This window comes from Dermacentor variabilis, chromosome 11, assembly GCF_050947875.1.
Source record: "Dermacentor variabilis isolate Ectoservices chromosome 11, ASM5094787v1, whole genome shotgun sequence".
NCBI lineage: Eukaryota > Metazoa > Arthropoda > Arachnida > Ixodida > Ixodidae > Dermacentor > Dermacentor variabilis.
The window spans coordinates 66,226,100-66,241,148 of record NC_134578.1 but is presented as its reverse complement, the minus strand read 5'-3'; the positions used below and the strand labels follow the sequence as shown (position 1 = coordinate 66,241,148).

Sequence of the window (15,049 nt, the reverse complement as noted above, 5' to 3'; positions counted from 1 at the left end):
GCGAATTGTACGCTTGGCGAGTGTTTGAATATACATTCAAACAAGATTTTTGAATGTAAGTGCCTGTTTGATTGCGCCCAGCACCACATGAACGATACAAGACTGTCACTAAATAAACCACATTCCAAGTGGCACATAATGATTAGCACGAAACCAGTGATCCACGTTGGTGCCTTGAGAGGTTTATTCAATAGCGGCACATGCCCAGCTTCAAAACTCCCGTGATACACATTGATCCGAGGTTTTGTTTTGAACCGGGTTGTCGAACCAGTAAACCACGGACGATCGAGCGGCCCAAGTTGGCAACAAAGTGGTTAGCAATCCAAACAGACAGACAGTGATACAGACAGAAAGACTGACAGCGACAAGTGTTGAGTTATTGTAAGAATGGCAATCGCTTTTAAAAAACTCACCTAAACAAGAATATAGTGCCAAATTTCACCTAAATCTACCAGCACTATACTGTCCACGGGTTTGGAGAAGCCTGAATATTCCAGTTTCATACCATTGAGGAGCGCCCCTAGGTCCATATGTTATTCTTAAATGAGTTGCATAATGTTGTGGCGGAACACTTTTTGGGAATCCCGTAGTAATCTCCCGTTTCATTTTGAGTATTTTCTATAAAGCTGAACAATAAAGCCCGATCCATGTACAAATGAATATCCAGGTGATCTCTGCAGAAGTGTTGCTTAAAGTATGCGTAAAGTATATATAATTGAAAAATCCAGCTGGACTATGCATTGAAGTGTGACAATCAGATGCTTCTCTGGTTGTAACATAAACGAAAGATTAGGGTCAAAGAACCATATTGACAAGAACTTCAGCCTTATTGGGAGAATTTTACCGAAAAATGCTACAGAGGAAAGCTGTGGTCATGAATTCACTAAGGGCTAAAAGCAAATATTTATCTACGGAAAACGAAGAGGTAGACAGGGGCTTTAAGAGGAAGCTTTAGCTCGGGCCCCACTCCGACACGACCTATTCAAATACATGTAAAACGCAAACACATTTTTCTGTGATAACCCCTGGACCAATTTTGGGCCAACAACCCCTGTACCAATGAAATTTGTTGCATTTCAGAGAGAAAGTTAAATTATAGTGACTGTTGGAAGCGGAATTTCGATTTAGGTCCTGAATTCTGTTACAAGAATTTTCAAAATTCAAAAGTTTGAAAAAATAGAAGCACCAAGTTTATAAATTCATAGCTCTGCATCAAGAACAGATATCGCGGTTCTGTAAGCGGCATTCATTAGATCATCGAAAGCGGACAAATTGTATATGTAATTTTACATTTCACATGAATTTCTTACGTTGTTTACAAGGATTATGCAAAAGCTGTATTTGGATATTACTATATTTCTGAGATTCATGTGTAATATATCAATTTTGTTCGCTTTAGATGCATTACTGGATGAAATTCACAGAATTGTATTATCTTATTTAATTGCTGAGTTACAGAGTTGTAAACTTGATAGTTTCGTTTTCTGAACATTTTTGTTTTCACCAATTTTTAATAAAAAATTGACAAGCTAAATCTGAAATTCGAAAGCAGCAGTCATTAGATTTTAAGCTTTTCTTTTAAGTGCAATAAATCCCGTCAAATTTGGTGCAGTGGCTGCCGAGAAAAACTGATTATCCCTTTACATGTATTTAGATAGGAGCACCCGAGATAAAGCTTACTCTTAAGTCACCAACACTAGACAATAAAGCACCTACAAGTTTCCGCCGACATTTCCACAAGGTGACTTGTCTTCGCTTCATCAAAGAAATTCCACTACGCATTTCTGTTAATTCTACGTCTTGTTCGCTCTCTACTTTCGTTCCATCGCCTTTATTTCAATATTTCGGCGGAACCAGTCTCACGATCATTGTCGATGGTAATACGGTTAGCACTGAATCTATGTACCCACACAACTTACTGCCACCGTCGAAGCGAGTCATGTCTAAGCGTAGATCCCTGTGGGACTCCTCCTTGGAACTTCCCTAAGAACACTCGGCGCCATCTGCTGCCACTACTGCGAAACCTATGCATGGATTCCGAGATTCACGGCTCGCCGGTGCTGGCGAACGCTTAGCTTAGAAGCACATGATGCGGCATAGGGGCTCCTCTCTCGTGCTTCTTTTTGGAAATACGGTGCCATCTGGGAGTTGCACTGCCGAGAAGTGCGCGCATGGGCTTTGCGACGAAAACCAAGGCGCGTCGGTGCCAGCGAACGCTAACAATTGTTCCCTCGCTTGCCGCACATCCAGTGGAACATACTCCATGACCCAAGTTGGCGAGAGGTTCCCTGAATAGCGGCGCATACACAGTCCATTCATGCGCAGCAAGCTAAAGCTTTGGCGAGAAACGCGATCATTGAGAAGTGTCAGATGCCCAGTGAATGTGTGGTGCCGTTTGGTAAAGTGTCGAATTGCTACCTTGCAACAACCCTTCTGACATGCGTTCGATTCCGCCAAGCATCGGGTAAACTTAGGATACATTTATTTACATTAGTATTTAACGGATACTTCATAACGTTAAGAAGGGCCAAATATATGTCTATGTTAACATCTACGTAAGTTTTTATCAAACCCTTTTCCCGCCAGCCTGGTGTACTGGGTATTCCGTGGTTTAATTTCTAACGCATCGGACAAGGTAAATATACCTGGTAGCGAAGCTTCCATAGGAGCCCATACGTTCAAAACATGGCGGTTCATCGGCGGTCCATGGGGCTTAGCGCCATCTGTATGTGGTGGGAACACTTCCGGCGGAAGAAAAAATAATGTGACGTCATGTCCGTTAAAAGCAGAAGTGACGTCATTTTGTTTTCGAAGGCGCGAAATTTGTTTTGTTGTTCTTCTTTTGGAGCTATATATTCAAATGCTGCGCCATTCGACTTGATGGGCGTTTCGAGCTTTCAGCGTGGAAAGCGATGCAGGAAAAGGCCAGCCGTACGGTTGTCGAAATCGCATCCCTGCACAGAACACACTTTCTTTGGAGGCCGAAGAAAGCTTTAGGTGTAGAGTGCTGATCCTATTGTTGGATGCCAAGCCCGTCACACCCGCCCAAGCCCGGCCAGCGCAGTCGCACTAAAACTACACAATTATCTGGCGGTCGTAACTCACTACTTTTGACTGAACAGATTAAGAAGCAATGAAGCTAGCCGCGTCATCAAATTCAGACAAACATCGACAAGCAAGAAAGCACAAATTGTGAGGGGGGCGTATTTCAACAGGTGATACGAGTGTGCCTTTCTGCCCATTTCAAGGCGTGCATTGCACTGCGACTGATAGTGGCGTCAACGCCCCCTGTAGCGATGGGCGCTGAAAAGAAATGCATTTATTAATAATAATAAAATTAAACTTACTGTCTGAACTCATCACGAATATATAAAATTGACTACGAATTTTATTTTCGTTGAACGAATCTGTGTCTCGTTTGAATTAAAAAACACGTTTTTCTTTCCCAATGTTTGTTCCCTCCAAACATAGTCGCGCTTCAATCGCTGCTCCCATAACCCCCCATGCTGATGTCGGTGACAATCTGTACGGAACCGCTTTTCGCTCGAAGCTTCGCGACCTATTTGAATCGACCTTGCATCGGATCCGCCACGATTGCTTAGTGGTTGTGGTGTTGGGCTGCTAAACACCAGATCGCAGGATCAAATCCCAGCCATGGTGGCCGCATTTCGATGGGGGCGAAATGCGAAAGCGTCCGCATACTTAGATTTTTAGGTTCACGTTAAAGAACGCCAGGTGGTCTATATTTCCGGAGTTCCCCTCAGCGGCGTGCCTCAATATGAGATCGTGCTTTTGGCACGCGAATCCCCGTAATTTAGTTTTAAATTTTATTAAGGCATCGGGCTGCTGTGATGAGGGGAACAAGGTTCAAAATAAACCATTGGGACAAGTTGGGTCGCCGAGTATGTGGCAATATCTACAAACGTGCTTCTCTTCGATGCACCTTCTACAAGTCGACATGTGTCACTGTAAGCGCGGGACTTGGTGGGTACAGCTGTACGGTGAGTCGTTCAACGCTGACTTGGAACACTGGCTCCGTCCCAACCAATCTTCAGTGCTCTTCTATGAATCTCTTTGATGCCAACTTGTGTTACTGGGTAGGGGCCGGTGGGTGTTTGTCGCTGTTCAATTAACGTATTTGGGGCCAACTTGCGTTGGTATGTATCGCTGAGGATTTGCCGCTCTTTATAATCTTTATAATTATAATTTAATTCTGGCGTTCAAACGGGAGGTAAAAGAAAATTTGTAGTTTCTTCGTGAGCCATCTAATCTCGATAAAAACAAGTATTGATGCGCCACCCATTACAAAAAAACATGGAAGGTGGTCACTGCGTGGGCAAATTATCCTATCCAACAATATCATACACACTTCTACTACTTTTAAACTTATCGCATAATCAAAGATTGACATACAAAAAACTTCTTTACGAACATACGCCAATATTTCAGCAGTCCTCGCTCCAATGATAAATAAAGAGTATTATATTGCGTCTTCCTTTCATTTCAACTTTTGCGAATTTTTCCTGTGAAAGTACATTAGTTTTGAATGCTTTGTACTCTATATATGCGTGCTATCTCTGACTGCTTTGTAGAAGTGGCTGCGGGCTTCAATCAAGTTGTTTGTTTCCAAAGCGACCTTTACCCGCAGTCTCCTCCATCGTTGATGTGCATAAACAAGTTATTATTATTATTATTATTATTATTATTATTATTATTATTATTATTATTATTATTATTATTATTACAATGACGAAAAATGTGCCCTAAATTTCTGCGATGGTGAGTGGTATTTAGCCCGCGTCAAAAGGGTTCCTCAATGACAGTAACCCGACGCATTAGCAGGCAGAAACTACAAGTGCACTGGATTCGTGCCGCATTTCAATGAGTGTCTTCCATGCCAAAGCTTTAGCTAGATGCTCCAAGACTACACTAGGTAAGGGCCCGTCTTCCATTAACGCACAATAATTTGGTGATGAAGTAAGCGCCACAGAGCGCGCGGCAAGCGAGGAAACAATTCTCAGCTTTCGCAGGCACCGCACATCACCTTTCTCATCTCTTAATCCACGCGCGGCATGTCAAGAAAGAAGCGCGAGAGGCGAGTGTGGAAACCACATGACGCGTTTCTGGGCGTTCGGGCGCGCCGGTGCGCCATGCATTTGGGAAGCCACAGGCTGGCTACGTGATGGTAGCGCTAGATGGCGCCATCTTCCTAACGAAGCGAGGAAGAGCAATCCTGCTGCAGTGCACCGCGCGTGAATAAATCGTTGCGGCGATGGCAATACGTTGTGTCTCTGTATTGATTTAATGGCGAACATATTACCGTCGACTTGCATCATTAGATAGGTTCCACCGAACGTTTTCTTTTTGTGATTGTAGAGCGGCAACCTTGCAGTGACGCATATCTAGTTACCCAAATTGGTATCAAAGACGTCCATTAAGACGCGGCCCAAATTTATTGGCACGTACCCAGTGACCAATGTTGGCATCGAAGAGTTTAATTGAAGACCGTCACACACCTAGCGGAACAGACTCAGTGCTCGGATGCGGCGTCAAAGATTTTCAATCAGCAGTGCTTTCTACGCCGTTCCGCACCTACAGTGAGGTACGCAAGCGTGAAAGAGGTTCGTTGAATAATAATATAATAATATTTGGGGTTTTACGTGCCAAAACCACTTTCTGATTATGAGGCACGCCGTAGTGGAGGACTCCGGAAATTTTGACCACCTGGGGTTCTTTAACGTGCACCTAAATCTAAGCACACCGGTGTTTTCGCATTTCGCCCCCATCGAAATGCGGCCGCCGTGGCCGGGATTCGATCCCGCGACCTCGTGCTCAGCAGCCCAACACCATAGCCACTGAGCAACCACGGCGGGTGAGGTTCGTTGAAGAGCGGCACATATGTGCGCATTTCCACATACTCAGCCACCCAAGTTGTTCCGAAGGTTGGTTTCGAATCTCACTCTCTCACCACAGTAGCGTGATGCGCTGCCCATTAGACCATGGACTAGCCAGTGAACCAGGCAGGCAGAAAACGGTTAGATGCATACAATATCACATAGCCCACGGAAAGTGCGTGAAGACTGCTGACGCATTAAAATGTGTCCACAACTCTTCGCACAACGATACGCAATGTATGACAGGTCTGTGAATGGGGGCATCGTACGGACAAATTTTGAGCAATTGTTCTTGTGCGCATGGTACATATGCCAAACTTCGTGGCTTGCGCGCGCAATCAAAAATTTCTGAAACACTTACTAACGCAAATTTAGTGAACCTTGGTAGATATTTTACAGGCTCTCATTACCGAGCAGCAAGTACCATGTAATAAGTACCATGTAATAATACATAAGTCGCAAGCTTGTTGCACCAAAATCGAATTTCCTGAACCTCTCGGCATATAGGCAAATAAAAATATGGTGGTAATTTTCTCATACAAACTTATTTCAACAAATACGAAGATTTATACACATCACTTTTTCACAAATGCCCCCTGTATGGGAATATCTGTAGAGGCCTCATAAAGTGCCCTTTAGTAAACACGCCTCTGCTCCTTGGAGGAGGCGCTACGTGGTTGTCGGCTCAGATCATATGGCGAGGTGCAGAACGTGATTTTGTGGTCATCCGAACATACATTTCACGGATGCGAAAGAGAAGCTTACTGCACGTTACGAAAAGTGTATTGACATGGATGGGCACATGTGGGAAGCGGATATGTGTAGAACTTCCTGCTGTGTAGGAATAAAATTTTTATGTGAAAAGCCCAATTACTTCTCATTTGCGTTCTAATTAGTATTTTTTCACAACCCTTCTACAGAAACACATATGGCTACAGAAAGGGTGGCATCTCTTTGAAAGGTGTACTCCCATGTCGAAAATGCGACCACTAGCACTACGAAAGCACAGCATGACAGCTTGGGCTGGGTGCCATGCATGTTTTTACAGTGGCCATCTTAAAGTTAAGACAATTAAAAATGCGCCCAAAAATGTCTCGTACTATGTTAAATGATGTCCAGAGTTTCTATCTTTTTTCTTCAAAGGCAAAGTCTACATTTCTGAGTTCAGTAAAGCGGCAAAATAACGCAAACTCTGCAACATGACAGAAATAATATGTGATTGCTAGAAGCGCTAAAGATTGTCATGATGCGGAATAACTAAGAGCAGGATATAAGAACAGGTGAATTAAACTATAATTTAACACCCGCATAAGCTGAGAGTGATTGCCGCTACTAAGAAACTCACATCATGTTTGGAAAGAGTTTTCAAATAAAGACATTATAACTGGTATAACGAGATTTTTCGTAATACATGCAAGAAGATTTATCATGCTTCTCATTTACCGCAAGTCGGTTTCAGTGGAGCCTCGAATTTCAATTTAGCATTGCCCATTAATCTGTCGGAAAAGAAATTCTGCTGTAATATAACTGCTCTGGTATTAATTCAAGTGAATGCGGATGATTCACCCGCAATATACCCAAGTAGCGTCATAGAACACGCATACAGTGCTCGAATCTAGGTATGTGTTTAAAGGAACCCACGATTGCCCTAAGTTTTTCATTGTACATATAGGAAGCTCCTATGATAACCATTCAGCACCCTGTATGTATGACGATGTGAAGACACTTAATTATATGCCTGGAATGCGTTGTGGTTCAGTTATTTTGTGCTTTTACATTGCACCATTATTTACGAGCATGTGACATATAAAGCATAAACTCATTCAATCAAGCATAGAGAGTCACTTTTCTACGAAAAAAATTTGCAATCGGTGACACCCTTTTTGGCAAAACATTACAAAGCAGAAAGATAACCAACATTTAGAAAACAATAAACTAATGTCAAACCTTTGCGTTGACCCATGGCGACGACAGGGCCAGGAGGAAGAGCCCCGTAAATGGTCCCGCCACAGAACAAAAAAGTGACATGAAGAGCTATCCATGAAGGCACAAAATGAAGAGAAACCATCAAGAAAAAATGCAGAACCCAGAATCAAAATTCTGCAGGTTCAGCGCACATTAGGCAATATACGCATAGTGCAGCGATTAAATAAATGTCATCAAACTGTTCCTGTTGGCTACTTATTGTCACACCCGGAAAATGCGCAAGAAGAGCAACCCCCCTCGTGGTCCCTCACACGCATTGCACGTGACCACAAATTACACTTTCTCTTGGGTCAAAATACTTTTCACTACACCATAGCCGGCGTCTGCCTAGTTCACAGTTTCAATATCTCCAGATTCTGCTCACTATCGCGGCGACCAGTCCACCGATTAGACACGTTACGTCCCCGGCAAAGAAGAAAATGAATTAAATTCTGGGGTTTTGCCTATCACAACCACAACTTCATTACGGGACACGCCATAGTTGGGGACTAAGGATTGTTTTTCACCGCCTGAAGTTCTAAAACATACCCCCAATGCACTGTACACAGATGTTCGTGCACTTCGCCACCATCAAAATACGGCCACAGCCACCGTGATATGATACCGCGATCTCGTGCTACGTAGTGCAACACCATGGCCACTAAGAGCTACCAGGATGGCCGAATGAGAAGATATAAAAGCTTCGCCTTATAAAGGAGTTACCTTGAAGGCGTAAGTTTGTTGCACTGAGGATATCTAGGCACTGTTTTTTCGATCACAGCGTAAAGTTGTGAAGATTTGAGCCTCTTAATAGCACATCTAAAGTGGTACTACAGCAGGGCTAAATATAACCAATAACAATTAAGTACATGTTATCTTCATTGCTAGGCAGGGGTTTCTTTTTTCAAGTTATCCCTTTAGATCTTCAAGAAGTCAGGTGTCTAGGAAAAGATAATGAAGATGTAATGTTCTTTGAACTTATAATCCTAGCAGACTTCTATTGCATATGGCGCTCATGTGTGGCTGCCTTCTAATACAACGTCGATAGAAAAGCAATTAATATGCGTGTTCAATCTTAGAAACCCGGCTATTGTGATCCGAACCTTTACAATTAAGTGCAGTGAACGGTCGTACGTACCCGTGTTGCGGTGCCAAAATAAGGTACTGCGATTGCACACAAGGTCATTATAGTGCCACTTGTGAAAGCTGTAACGAGATTTTGCATGCGTGTCTGAGATTTAGAGCAGGATTTCACGTTCCGACTTCACTATTACAAACGTCAGAATGCTGAGGCTACAATCGCGTTCCATTATACCGTTTGCTGTGTAGATTACTAAAATGAGGCATCTGAGAAAACATTAAACTTTTCACTGGCCCAACTTCACAGCAGCAACGAGCATAGTTTTACGTTATAGCGCCCAAAATGTGAATAAATTTCCACGATTTGCGCAACACGCGGCCTCAAATTTTTCTGCTTACCTATTCAATGAACGACTATTGGGATATGTTGTGCATATTCAAACTTTATGTCAGCGAGCGCTACAGCAGAGAAACGGAGCCCCTGAATCAGCCTCATAGCACCAAGACACGCCACCCGGCATACCACTTCTCACTCCTTTTCGCGGAGAACAAATACTGTAAACCTCAAACTTCCTTTACAAAAACATAAAAAAATGCATTTTCACACGAAAATGCCCACCAATTATAAAGTTTTTCCTTTCGCCAGTTGAAGGAATACGTACTAAAATTCTGCAGGCATATCAACTGCTGTTTTCGTTTTCACTTTCCCACTATGCAAAACCAATGCCGTACAAAAAGAGTGGCTCTCACTTTAGCGTACGCCAACAAGGGTGAAGGCGAAAGCCTGCGTGCTCAAGAGACATTAATTAAATTATCTCACATTCTCATTCGAATGTATCGTTAGTTCTTATTTCTTGTTTTTCCGACCAAAGGTCGTGGGCTCGAGTACCCTAATTGATGCCACCTTAATTAAATTTGCCGCAATTAACACAAACCGAGGTGGCTTCGACTTCCACATAAGGTCTGGGGTCCGACTCCCACCGAATGTCGTGGGTTCGAGTGCCTGTATTACCTCTGTCTTAATTAACTTTGGCTTTGTTTTGGCATGATGAGCGACATGAAGGCGATAACGAACGGAAGAGAAGTGGCGAGCGTGAGGGTGTAGTATGGGAACGCTGGCATGATGAGCGACATCGGAGCCAGCTGTGGAAAAAGAGGACAACCATCGAGCGAGCACTGAAACGAGCGCATATCTACGTGAAGCGACCTAACATGACGTTCTATTCCGTATGCCGCGTTTTGCGGACCATCGGGGGTATGATCCACTTAAGGCTTTCGCGATAATTATGGTACATAGTACAAACACATTTGACGCAATAGTTCTGCGGAAACCCGCAAGGCGGAGATAAGTAATTATTAAAGGTCAAATCAGACATCAACCCGTTCGTAGCAATTGCCACAAAGGAAACCCATACGGGTTTCTCGAAAGAAAGAAAAGCTTCGCAGTTGAAGAAAATGCGTCCTCGTCCTGGACTAGAACACGGGACCACCGTCTTTCCGCTGCAGCCGCTCTACCATATGAGCTAACCAGGCGGCTAGCAGATGGCTGGGCAAAATTGAATTTGTGAACAACTCGAAGCAAAGGCAAGAGTTTGACGTAATAGTTCTGCGGAAACCCACAAGGTGGATGTCTGATTTTCTCTTTATACAAACACATTTCCACGGCACATATCTGATACCGTTTTTCCTAGACCTAGTAATAGACAAAAGGTTTTAGCGAAACGTTATGCCTTGATAACGTGTTCGTTTGGGTTGTGCTATAATAACGCGCCACAAAAGTGAGTAATAAAAAGGTTGTAAATGAAATTTTCGCAAAGAACGTTATAGCGAAAATAAGCCTTGTGTCTTCGGTAGCAATAACGCTTGGCAAGACATTATTCTATCTTACCTGAAATTTTCTATTTTTAGTAATCAGTGACAGTCGTCGCAGAAAGGCAACGTATACAAGTGCTGGGTAACCAAACTTGCCTGAACACCCACAACTGGAAAATGCATTGCCTAAGCTTTTGATATATAATAAGGTTTTTAGGAAATGCATAAAAGCAGTAATCTTTTCTACCAACAATTCGTCGTCTCACCTGATTTAAGTCCTTGTCCCGATTGGGACACAAGTTGTCTACATCTAGATTTGATTGAATTTTTGTACACAGTGGTGCTTTCAAACATTGAAAGCATTGCGAAAGATTAATGAATTGCGTTTCATACTTCAAACTGTAGGATTGTGTGCTTTTTAAAGCTCACTGGGCATTTGAGCAAGACATGTTGCAGGTTCTCAGAGGTAGGTTACAGTTTGCAACTTCCCAAAGCATAAATGCTTACCTTGAATGGTCAGATTAAAGTTTAAACTGAGCCGCTTAGCCTTCAGGTGGTAAAAGGCACATATTTGTGCGGATTGTTCTTGGTCTGGAAGATGTTTTACTATTCAGATGTGTGAGATTTGATTTCCGCAGCTAAGCGGGAAGAGCTTTCCTCTTGGGTTATTAGACGCAAGAGATGCTAATCTAATAATTGATACACGTCATCAGGTAACAATTTACGAAGAATGCAGGCGTGCAAGAGTAGAGCATTCAGCTCCTTCTACAATAGTGTTTGAAACATTTCACATAAAGATGAGCCTCTTTTGCGGTGAAACTACGTTTTTTTGCATTCCATGTTCCATAGGTTACTTGGTGATATTTTTTCTAGAAGTTTCTGAACTATTATGAGATAAGGCACAACTTTGGTTTCGAATTCGGGTCGCCATATTTTTATTGCATAGCTCATCTCGCCTGGCAGTGGGAAGTATATATATCGCCTTGGCCGTTTTTATTTCTTAATTTTTACTACACTAAAATGTCTAATAAAACTGTGGATTAAAACCAATGTTTAAAAAACTGAAGAAATATATAAATTGTTAGTCATTATCTAATTTTACTGAATCGTTCCTCTGTATTCATTAAATGTGAGAACAATAGCATTGTAATTTCTGTCACCGGCGGGAAAACAATAACAATGTTAATGCGAGCATTATCGTCTGTTGTGTGAATTTTATTAGGCAGTAAGCTATGACAAACTATATGTGCCTTGCGAAGAAGTAAATCTTTCTAGGCTCACTGTGCGTACATCAAGTACAGCTGCATTCATTTTCACAAGATGCAGTCACGCCTTCATGAATGACGGCGTTGCTTTGAGAAACATAAAACACAGAACTCACCTTCACGAAGCAAATCATAAGCATTATAAAAATAAATGAGCTTAGCATGCAGCAGTACTGCTATTTCCCGCATTTCTTAAATGTTCACGATGGCTAGATCAGAAGACATCACGCATGCCAGAAAAGAACTATAACATGGTGCTCTAGGAAAGACATTCCTTGGCAAAATGACCATGCCAGGAAAAGCAGTATCTTTATTCCTCAGCTATTTACGAATAAAAACAGTGTTGTGCTTTCAAAAGATCACTGGGCAAATATTATATCCAAAGGTCAGTGGACATACCTAGAAGGCGCATTACGAGGCCAGCCTTCTGCTCGCTTATCTTGATGTAAGGTGTGACCACATCGATGTAACATATTGCTGCGTGGGAGTTCACAATCGATGATACGGTGCTGCAATCGAATAAATAAAATGTATATTAGGCAAGGCGATACTGTCACAAATTTATTTGGAGGTCTTGTTCTTTCCAGGTGGAGAGACCGGTAAGTAAATCGGCCATCGGTGACGTCCTAAGTTAGATCCGAATAGTTCCAATGCTTTCCACGTCTGCATGAGCTTTCGTTTTCTTAAACAAAAAACGAGCACAGCCTTTGTCTTCCAGTATCATGCTGCCAATTTCCGCATATTTGCTTCTTTTTTAAGATAAAAGGTGGAATGAGAAAATACGGAACCAAATGCCTAACCAACAACAGTGTTAAACATTCTGTCAACAAGTTGTAAATTTATAAATTTTCGCATTCACAATGATTTTGGAAAATTCAGAGTGACGCAACAAATTTCTTTCCTTTTATGCTCTCAGATATACAAAGGATGAAGTTTAAAGCGAATAATAGAGTTCCTCTGAGGACAGGCGTACCGTTTTTCAGTAATCGTCCATCGTGAATCATTTCTGGCTTTATAGCAGCAGAATAAACACCGGTATAATTCACATTTTGTATAGAGAGAGCTGTCGCAAAAGCTCTTGGTACAAAGAAGGATGCAAGTATATTATTGCAACCATATACTCCTTAGAAGGAACGTTATGACTAACGCTAAGTACAAACATTTCACATTCGTAATAAATCAATCTGTTAAGCGTCTGTTTATACATGCTATCATTGAAGCCCCTCGAAAGTTTCTTCCAAGTACGTCAATGCCTTTTCTCACCATATGTGAAATTAGCGCCACTTAAAAAAGAAGACCTGCGCCTAGAAGATTTTTTTTAAGTGTTGCGGACGAATTGATATTCAGCAGATTAAACGCGGTTCGTGCTTTTTAGCATTAAACTTTATGACATCTTGTTCGATGTGTCTGCATCTCAGTGCATCCGCAGAAAAGAGCAATGTGGGAGCTTCCTTTATGCCTGCGCACTCGAAAGCAGTTGTGGTTCTTACCTTGTTGACGCTCCAACGAGTCCAGCCAAGAATAAACCTCTGAGCACGGGCACGTTGGCGAGGTTTGTCATCATATAATGAGGAATAATCTGATAGAATATACGTACAGTTAGCGAGGCATCAAACATTTGAGCATAGCTTCCGCTACGTGCTCATGTATGGCGGATGACGCATGTTACCTGGGCAACATGACGCCCCAAAATAACAATTCAAGTGGAAGAAAAAGCATCGACCGCAAGGAAGTGCCATTCATTATTGCTGATAATGCTACCTATTGCTTTAATACGCCCTCTTATGGTACTAATTTCCACTTTTGTAACGTTATGAAAAGAATAATTTGAAATTGTCATTCCGTGATCGTCGCAAAACTTAGGCATGGGATTATTATTATTATATTGCAGCATACAGTGTATGAACTTTCCAAATGCTTCGCATGAATTTTTCATTTTGGTAAAGGCGCCCTGAAGCAGGGGTGAAAGTCGACGCCATCTTACGTGTAAACAAAGCCAAATGCGGCAGTTACGCCGTGGAGGCACTGTAAAGCGCACTAGCGTCATATCAGTCAACAAAATCAGTATTATGGTGCTTTTCACTAGACCACGAATGTCCCATAAGAGTTGTGAGCCTACGAATGCATTTGGCGTAGTTGAGCAGCCAACTATATATCGTTGAACCACGGTTGCTGTAACTCCGCAGCTTTTCGCGCAGACATGCTCATATTTTAAGGGTGTTCTCGTTTCTCCTACTCACGTAACTTAAAAAATATATTACACACTAATGATGAACTCTCCTAAAGAGTTTACGTTCTTGAATATATTTCCTCTCGCTTTTCTTAAGCATCATTGGTGGGAAACGTTTTTCAGCCACGCATCTGTATTTCTACTCGTGTAAGATACACTCCCCTTTTTCACAAAACGAGCAGTTCCGATGAAATTATTTCTAATGCATATTTGTGAGGTCGCCTCAGAGTGTTCTGACAGCCCTGAATCAATAATGTAAAAGGTAACTAAGCGTTCCGCCAGATTAAGCGGGCTCCGCTGATGATAAGGAAAAAGGGTCATCACTTGTATAGTTTGGTGTTCTCGCAAAACATCTTTGAAGCTATTTGTCACCACCATTGGTGCCTGGCCAACGTGCTGTCAAGCTAAAACCCGAGTATTGTATAAATGAAAAGAAGCAACGCGAAAATTCCGTAATCCTCGCTAAAGCTTGCATAACCACTAGTTGGGGCCCCAGGAGCACGTATATAGCGTGATTTTAAGCGAATTTCCAGCATGCATCCGAGGTTGCCTTTTTATTCAAGAATATTTCAGCTTTAAAATACTAAAGGCACATTTTTGATTCAGACTTGTCTGAGGCTACTTGCAACATCATAATTAAAACACAGCGCTGCAACATTGAGAGACACAAACAGCGTGAACACGAGCATTGACAATGAAGTGTTTCTATTAACAGATTGATTAAAGAACACCGAGGTCAGTGCAATGTTGAGCAGAAACGCCAACGCAAAACGAGCTACGCGCCATTTGTTTCTGTAAGCTGC

At 42.2% G+C, this 15,049-nt stretch overlaps 1 long non-coding RNA gene across 1 annotated transcript; it reads right to left on the bottom strand.

Annotated features, from left to right (window-relative positions):
* Positions 1-9,000: 9,000 nt before the first annotated feature.
* LOC142564294 (uncharacterized) lies at positions 9,001-13,594 on the bottom strand. Its single transcript, XR_012824540.1, has 3 exons — positions 13,507-13,594; positions 12,416-12,525; positions 9,001-9,065 (listed from the first exon to the last, which is right to left on the bottom strand). It is a non-coding gene; the product is annotated as an uncharacterized LOC142564294 (long non-coding RNA).
* Between the last annotated feature and the right edge of the window lie 1,455 nt (positions 13,595-15,049).